The sequence below is a fragment of the Lathyrus oleraceus genome, chromosome 3 (assembly GCF_024323335.1).
Source record: "Lathyrus oleraceus cultivar Zhongwan6 chromosome 3, CAAS_Psat_ZW6_1.0, whole genome shotgun sequence".
Classification (NCBI taxonomy): domain Eukaryota; kingdom Viridiplantae; phylum Streptophyta; class Magnoliopsida; order Fabales; family Fabaceae; genus Lathyrus; species Lathyrus oleraceus.
In genome coordinates, this window is record NC_066581.1 from 465,049,016 (window position 1) to 465,058,343 (window position 9,328).

At 35.8% G+C, this 9,328-nt stretch overlaps 1 pseudogene; it reads left to right on the forward strand.

The window, feature by feature from the left end:
* Positions 1-6,673: 6,673 nt before the first annotated feature.
* LOC127131674 (uncharacterized) lies at positions 6,674-7,391 on the forward strand (annotated as a pseudogene).
* Positions 7,392-9,328: the final 1,937 nt, after the last annotated feature.

Consider the following 9,328-nt stretch of genomic DNA (forward strand, 5'->3'; position numbering starts at 1 on the left):
TATTTATATGATGTGTTAATCCTACTGAAAATGTTAATTAGCATTGGTTAATTGTGATTAAGTGAAAATAAGGTGTGTGAGCAAATTTGGAAAATTGGAGGTGTATGGAGCATGCATACGTGAACAGTAACCAATGAGAGCTCAAATTCTCTTAAAAACACCTCATGCACATAATGGCAATGTCATTTTATCCATACAATGCACCAATTTTGAATTTATCATTTTCCCTCCAAAAAGGTCATGAATGTGCAAATGATTATATGATGAATTTTCATGCAATGTGATGGATGATTTGGAAAATACATGTCAGGACAAGCAAAATGCAAAAAGAAGCACTCAATTTGGAGTTATGAGTCAAAAGTTATGCCCTTTTGAAGTTTCAAGCACACTTGGCAATGATTTGATCATATCTCCTCAACCATTCATCACAAACTCATGATCTTGGACTTTTTGGAAATGGGAGAGAAAGATATTCAACTTTCATGTTGGACAAAAACTCATTTGAAGCTTCTTTGATGATGTAAGATCAAGTTGAATTTGGACCAAAAACTTTCCATTTTTGGAAACTTTCAATTACAGGTCACTTTCCATTTTTGGAAACTTTTGATCTGGCCTCAAATTCCTCAAGATATGTATTTGACATGATGAATAAACATTGTTGAAACATGAATGGGATGAAACAAAACAATTTCCCAGTTCAAAACCCACAGTTGACTTTCTGTTGACTTTTTTGGTTGATAGATGACTTAGAAGTGCTCTGATCAGCTTGAGCCTCTATCACTTGAGGAATTGGCTCCAAAATGAAACCCTAACTCAAATAAGCCCAAGATAAATACCATATGATCTCCATCCAAGAAATAAACCCCATCTCCTTGAGAAATCCTGACTGGTAGAATGGCACTTATTAGGGTTGACCAGAGGTCAAAACCCTAATCCCAAAGAAACTGAGCATGAATAATGAACCCCTTGATAAGGACATAACCATGATGATGATGATGTATCCTTGCAACCAAGATAATGCTCAACCTCCTTGAAGATCAAGAAAACCCTAATTGAAGCACAAACCCTCAGATGGTTGGTGATCAATCCATGAGACCCTCAGGCTTGAATCTCTTAATCTCCCTATCTTCTGAGAAAGACTTAGGAGGATGACTTGCTTATCCACATGATATGAAATTATGCAAATGCCTAATGTCCTACAAAATGATATGTAATATGCTAAACTAGTCCCAAGAAGAGGAGGGCAAATTTTGAGGCGTTACAAATGCAACTTGGTCTTTTTCCTCTTGCCTTGCCTAGCTCGAAATACAGCAGCCTCTATCTCTTCAGATTAGGGTTTAGATGCTTATGTATGTAGGGTTTGAAATGCTTAATGGGCTTGCAATGCTTGTTTTGGATTCATGAACAAAATATGTGAAAATGAGGTGTGAAAAGAAATGGCTAAATGTGGCAAAACTTAAGTGAGTGAACATAAAGCAAATGGCCAAATGAGGTAAAAAGTGTGTTGGTTGGTTTTGTGGTCTGATTTGGTTTGGCTTGTGCAGCACAAAAATAGTCCAACAGGGTGACTTTAAGACCTTGTATCTTGATGAGTATGTAACCAAATGGCAAGGCAATGCAAACAGTAGAAAGAGGGCATGGAGCTTAACATCTTTCATGTTGGATACAAGTTGAAATGATGAGTGTAAAGAGGTGAAAAATGGCCATAAAGTTCAAGTTCCATAATTGCAAAATGGTTGGGCCAGGTTGGCCTAAATGCTGTCAAAAAATTCAGTCTATGATACCAACTTTAGATGAGTGTATATTTCAAACCAATGATCTAAATGGGATGATTCCAAAAGGATGTGAAAGAGGACATAGCAAGGTACAACTGTCATGAAGAAAGTATTTTCAAAAGATGCCTTGAAGTGCAAGAAATCTGGCCCATAAGTCTTGGCAAATTTTGCAAATTTTGGACTTAGAAAATTTTCTAAGTGTTCTAAAATAATGTCTCACTTTGACCAAGCATAACTTTCTCAATTTTAATCCAAATGAAACAAACTTTATATCTCTAGAAATCTTGGAACAAGAGGAACAATTTTCATGTTGGAGAAATTTTCAAATGGAGCTTTCATCTTGATGGAAAATGGGCTTAAAGTGGGTGCAAAAATCATAAAAACTTGCCCTAAATGGAAAGTCAACTATTTCCAAATTTAGTAATTTTTCAAACTCCTGATTAAATGATGAATCCATGATCCAACCTTGATCAAATTTCACATGTAGGCTCCCTTAGGCATAAATTTTGAGATTCCACTTTCAAAATGTCAGGAGTTGACTTTTCTGGCCCCACAGTTGACTTTTCCCAAACTGTCTTATTTCCGATTCCATTGATCAATTGAAGCACCTCTGGCTCAAATAAAGAGCTGATTTTTTGTATGTAGACCCTTGTGGACATATGGAGGGCCATGGAAATGAGTTTCACCCTAGGAATCAGAAATAAACCGATTTTATACCAAACCCTAGTTTAGGGCAAAAATGATCAAGAACTGATTGCACTGATTGCCAATGGATCTTTGTGAGATAAATGTGAGTCTTCCTAGACCAAGATGCCTCTCCAATCATGACAAGAATGAGCCCCTCTACTTCCAATCAAACATTGCCTATTGCAGATAGCCATGAAACCCTGATTTCTGATTAAATGCAGATGCACACTCTAAGAGCTCTGAATCTTCCACTGATGAACTGTGGACCACCATAAGATACCTGGACCACCTTGAGACTTGTATATTTGGAGAATGAAGTTCAATTCTCAGTCTTACCTTGTGTGGGCTCCTTCTGGTTAAGGAGTGGTCAATCAAACCCCTGATTTCCCAAGTCACTGATGCAGTATGCAATGAGTATGACCTAGTATGATGCTAATGGAATATGAAACACAATCCCATGCTTCCAAGAAAAATGAAGGGTAAATTTTGGGGTACTACACCAGTCTGGTGAGGTCCACCGGAGAAGATGACCGGAGCCCTAACTCCGGTGATGTGTTGGCGTGTTCCCAGCCTTTTGATCTTGTCCCTGCGTTCTAATCTGGTATGTCCCTTGTTATTACCATTTGTGTGCATGTATTAACTAGAGACCATGGTGGATAGCACGCGCGTGGCCATCAGATCTGCCACCTCAATTAATGAGGGAGATCTGATGACCCTTATTTTTTTGAATTTCTTTTTAATTTATGATTTTATGTTTAATCTTTTTATTTTGTTTAATTCATAGAAATTTCATTTTTAATCCCAAAAATATTTAAATATTTTTTTCTTCCATATTTTGAATTAAAATCATTTTTTGGATAAAATTTGGTATTTTTCATGAATTAAATTATTTTATACTTGTTTTTAAATATTTTAAAATACTTCTGACTTTCCAAAAATTATGAAATTTTTTGTCTAAGGTCCTTTGACCTAGGATAAATCCCTTGGCCATTTATTTGGTGTTTTGAAGGGATTTGAGGTTTTTTCCATTTTAAAATGCATTTTAATTCATTTTAAAATTAATTTTTAATTGAATAATTATTTAAAAATTGTGTTGAGCTATTTAATTGGTCTTCCGATGTTTGGCCTTGATCATGGTTGATTTGACTTTTGTTTGATCAATACTATTGGATTTAGGGAATTGATGAAATGTACATTTCATCTCCCAAAATGAATGGATTGTATTGCTCAGATGAAATTTCTCCTATGAACAATTTGGGTTTCTATTTCCTCTTCCCTCTTCATCTTCATCCCTATTCTTCCCCAATCCATCATTGACCAATGATTTCTCTAATGTCTAAATGCTAGTTGATTCATCAATGACCTTGTGCAAAATGAATCAACATGAGCCTGACTGAGATAGGTCCCTCCCTTTTTTAGTGTGTGGTATGTTTTAGGAGTTTGGTTCTTTGTACCAAATTTCTAACACGCACTAACACATATATTTTTATTGTCCGACCTCAGATGATTGTGACTTCTACATAAGTCCAATTACGATTGCTTAACATAGAGCTAAATTTGTCTCACGAGGCATAGCATTCTAGTAAGTGAGATTGTAAGTCTCCCATTCTTCATGGCATTGTGTGAAAACTTGACCTTTTTTCCATTCATGAGAGCTAGTGGCATACTTGTTGATTTATCCAAGTTGGATCCCTTCTCATGGATGATGTCTTAGTTCATGGATTCATACTTGTGAATGAATGGTTGAGTGTTCTCCAAAGAATGACTTAAACAATTAAAAATATTCACTATTATTATACTAACCATTAACTAACTTTTTATTAATGTTGCTTTACTTTCAAGTCATTTAATTTATGCACTTTAAATTTCAGTACCTTTATCATTCATTGTCATTTACATTTCACGTAACTTGTTTATGTTTCAAGTCCTTTTCACTTTGTTCATTTGAGCCATATCTTGTGATTGTATATATTGTTTGCTTGTCTTTGTTTTTGTTTATGGTCTTAGGATCTTAAAACACCTAATAACAATAAAAACCCTAAAAAAACATCTTGGTGGACTGTTGGACTTAATCTAAACTTCTGGACTTAGAAGTAGGCAACATTCCCTATGCTAAAGGATTTGGCCAATGCCACTATTTGAGACTGAGTCATCCCTGACTACACCTTTCATCTGATGCAAGACCATGAGTGTCCTTAATTCATCTGCCACTTTGTCTTTGTGCTCAATTGTTATAATGTTATTATTATTGATGTCTGATGATTTCTTCTGAGTTCACCACAACGAATATTTCATCTGATACATTAGAAGACATTGAAGACTGCTAGCTATTGAAGTGCTTGCTTGGATATTATGGATATCTTTAATTTTTGTCTAGGATAGTCACTTCATCTCCTCCCACTTCTTTAATTTCAAAATCTCTCCCTCTTATCAAAAAAAAATCTTTGTTTGTGTTTTCAACTTAGACATGTTTTAATGATTAGAAATTTTGGCCTTATGCCAATGAATTTTCAAACTTTTTCTTAAATCAAACTTGTAAATGAACTTAACCATATTGAATTTAATTCCAAAAAGGCAAAAGTAAATAACAACCCCATTCAAATCTTTGGCCTTTTGTGCCTTTTAATTTAAACTTTTGTTAAAATCAATTCACCAACTTCTTTAAAAAATTTACCACAAGCTACGAGGTTTTGATCCCTCATTTTTATGTTGGTATGTAGGCATAAGACCGAAGGTCTTGTCAAACACAAAAATATAATTAATAAATTCTTTTCTCATCCCCGCACTCTATATTTTACCAAACATCATTTTGACCAAAACACTTGCACACAAAAAAGGGCTCCCTAAGAGTACCTAGGACACTTTGGGTGCTAACACCTTCCCTCTGTGTAACCAACCCCCTTACCTGTAATCTTTGACATTTTATTAGTTTTGATTTGAAAACTTCTTATCTTTGGGTTTCTTTCATACTTTTCCCTTTTCCTTTGGAAACAATAAAAGTGCGGTGGCGACTCTGGTTTTATTGACGTCAAGTTTATCCATAGCTTAATGGTCATGAATTTACCACTACAGTCCTATAAGGTTGTTAGTCAGAAAGATGGTACAATCCTTTTTAACGGAAATAGAAAGAACTACATTTATAAAATTAGGCTTTCTGATCTTAAGGATCAAAATGTAAAATATATAATGTTTGTTAATGAGGAGCAATGTGTATGACGTAGATGTTTGGGCCATGTTAGCATGAGAAGGATTTCTCATCTAAATAAGCTTGGATTAATCAGAGGCTTACCCAACCTGAATTTCGCTTCAGATGCTCTTTGTGAAGCATGTCAGAAAGGTAAATTTTCTAAAACATCTTTCAAAGCAAAAATTGTTGTTTCTACTTCTAGACCATTAGAACTTCTGCACATTGATTTATTTGGACCAGTTGAAACTACCTCTATCAACGAAAAGAAGTATGGATTGGTCATCATTGATTACTATAGTCATTGGACATGGGTAAAGTTCTTGAAACCAATGGTGAGTCACATTATGTGTTCTCTACTTTCTGCTCACTAGTGCAAACATAAATGAACTGCATAATAGTCAGTGTCAGAAGTGATCATGGTGGAGAATTTGAAAATAAACAATTTGAAAAAAAAATTGATGAAAATGGCATTTCCCGTGATTTCTCCTGTCCTAGAACTCCACAGCAAAATGAGGTTGTAGAAAGGAAGAATAGGACTTTGTAATAAATGGCTCGCACCATGATCCAAGAAACTGACATGGCTAAGCATTTCTGGGCAGAAGTAGTTAACACAACTTGTTATATTCAGAACAAGATTTCTATTAGACCTATTCTGGGTATGACTCCCTATGAATTGCGGAAGAGCAAAAATCCCAACATTTCTTAATTTTACCCTTTTGGTTGTGAGTGTTTTATGTTGAAAACTAAAGAGAATATTGAAAAGTTTGTGTCATACCCCGATTTTGGCCCTGAAATTTTCTTCCCATCAATCACTCGTTTGCATTCTTTCTTCACTCAACTTCATATCCTTCATTCATGATCATATTTACTATTTCATATCTATTTTTATTTTTTATTTTTTATTTATTTTATTATTTCTTACATTTTTCATGTTCAAATTTGCATTCACATTTTTCATTCACATTGAAAAGCTTCCATTCATCCATACACATACTCATTCATATTTTAATTACTTCATTCATTTTTGCCACATCCACTCACTCAGCTTATTACCAAGAATTATCATCAGAGGAATCTTCCTACTTTTGTCATCAATGAGGTTAAGGACAAGCTTTCTGCCATGTTTGGTTATGAAATGAGATTGCTTTCAAGGTCTATCCCATCATCTAAAGCCCAGACACGTGCTTCACAAAGTGGTGCGGATGCAAAATCATATATCCTCATTAGCCAACTTCCTTCTGATTTATATGAAAAATATGTTGTGGATGCAAATACAGCATACATGTCCGGTTTCACGTTTGTCATAATTAGTATTGTACATCTTGCTGGCGGCAAAATTCCAGAAGAAAGTCTGTGGAGCCAGTTAAATAGGATGAGTTTGAATGACAATGAAGCAAATCATCCTGTTCTTGGAAACATTAAGCAAACCTTGGAACTTCTTGTTCAGCAAAGGTATTTACAGAGGACAAAGTTCATGGTCCTGAAGGCAATACCATATATTATGAGCTTGCCGAGAGAGCTTTAGATGGACCCATCAACAACAAGGTCAAGGAATATACATCTCAGATTATGAGGGAAACTTCCTAATAAGTTACCAGCTCTTCAGCATATCAATTGTGATATAATTATGCCTACAGAGGGAAATGGTGAGATACTAACTTGGTTCGAATTTACTCCTGATCAATTTAAGGCTAAGCTCTGCAAGAATATCAATTTACATTGTGTGTTCTTCGCCAAAACATAAGTTTGTCCAAGGCATACTTAATTTACAAGAAAAACGGTTGGCACTCGAATCTTTATTACAAGAGGGGGACACATTCATTGTGCTTCATACATGGAGATTGCTATAAACATACATTATTGTTCAAATCAAGCTGGATTGCAACTGGGTGTGAAAGAAGGGACTATGAGGCTGGCTTGGTACTCTCCAAGAGCGAACAAAATGTTGCTGATAATTCAAAAGCACTTTCAAAATGTGACTCAATTGCTGATTTCTTCACCGTTGGTTCAAATTCTTCCTGTTGCTCCAATGTATTTCTCTGGAAAAAAAACCAAATTGGTGTCATCAATCAGTGGAGTCAATTGCAAGCTCAGTTTTTCACCGGCAACTCCCATGGCTCAGCCTGCTGTGGCAATCTTGAGTCAAGGTTCTAATGCAAATGTGGTAAAACCTGTACAACAAAATATTCAAATTAAGCCTGGTTTAAACATTTTTGAAAATCACAATCAAAGAAAATCCCAAAGAAAAAATAGCAGTAGTAATGATCAACCAGCATTTTCCAAAATGATGATGAAAGAAAAGTTGGTAAACTATCTGCTAATCACAATGTAGAACCTCTTCCAAATGATATTCTCTCCATCTCGAAGCCATGCCAATTCTGCATTTCTTCTAGCCGCCGCAGCCCGAAATTCAGGCTAGGACTTTTCCGCTACAATGCTACCTAAAACCAGAGGACATTGCCTTTGTTCTTTAAGCCATATGAAAAAGCTTTAGAGAGCGGGATTGAAAAGGAAATAGAAGCAGACTTCGAGACAATTTGCGCAACACCGGTTTTGAAGACACCTTCACCAATGGAAACAGGCTGCAAATCTTTATACAAGAAAAATAGTTTTGAAGTTTCAGGAAGAGCTAGTTGAAACTTTTGTTTACACTGCAAACATAATTGAAGAAGATGATATAAATAGCACATTCAAGCTTACAAACTTTAAGGACATTGACAGGGCATATACTGTCGCATTCAACCATGCGTTTGAGAGCAATATCCTACCAAAACAACAACAAACAATGTCAAATTGTTACAAAATTAAGGACACCTCAGTGGAAGAAAGCAATTTCAATATTTTCAGAGAAAAACAATTTTGAGGCAAAAATGTGATCCTTGGAGACAGAGTCCCATTTATTTATGTTTACTACTAGAATAATCATAAACCTCGGAAGTTGCTGTGTCGCACACCAAATGGCATCAGTTTGGTCCTCATGCTCAAACCGTTTTGTTGTCGCAGCAACCAAACTCCAATCTCACATTTGTTTCACTGCCGCCATTGCCATTCATCTCTATCACTATAGCACATCTCCTCACCAAATTACCTAACCATAACCTGCAAGAAACACACCAAACCATAACAGTCAATTTAGAACCTTCTGGTTACAACTTGCGGCATAATCAAAATCATTCAGTTTTCATTCAATCAAGTGTCCTCATGTACTGAAAATACAGTGGGTCAACATAAGGAGCCTGAAAACAATATCGGAAAGCAGTTATGGAGCGGGACATGAAATTGGTCGGTGAAGGGAATAAAAGCAAAGGTTGAAGCTGAGCAGCATGCACTTCGAAGATTGCGAATGTGCCTTAGAGATGTTTGCAACCGGATATTAACCCAATGGACATTGCTACTATCCTGCAGCAACGAATCCAAGCAAAGCCAAGTGAAAAGAATCGTGTTTGAGCTCCTCATGTTTTTTTACTGCAGTAACAAAACCCAAAGCAATTGGCAAGTGTTAAAATCCAGAAAATTCCCAAATTGGAATTAAGACAAAAAATGAAGGAGAAAGTTTGAACTCAGATTACCTGTTCCAAATCTAGCATCAAATAGGACAAGCTCGATTCTGAGCACGAAAAGTGCTTCTGGAATTTTCCCCTTTTGAACTCCACCAGACCAAACCTGAAAACCCTAATTT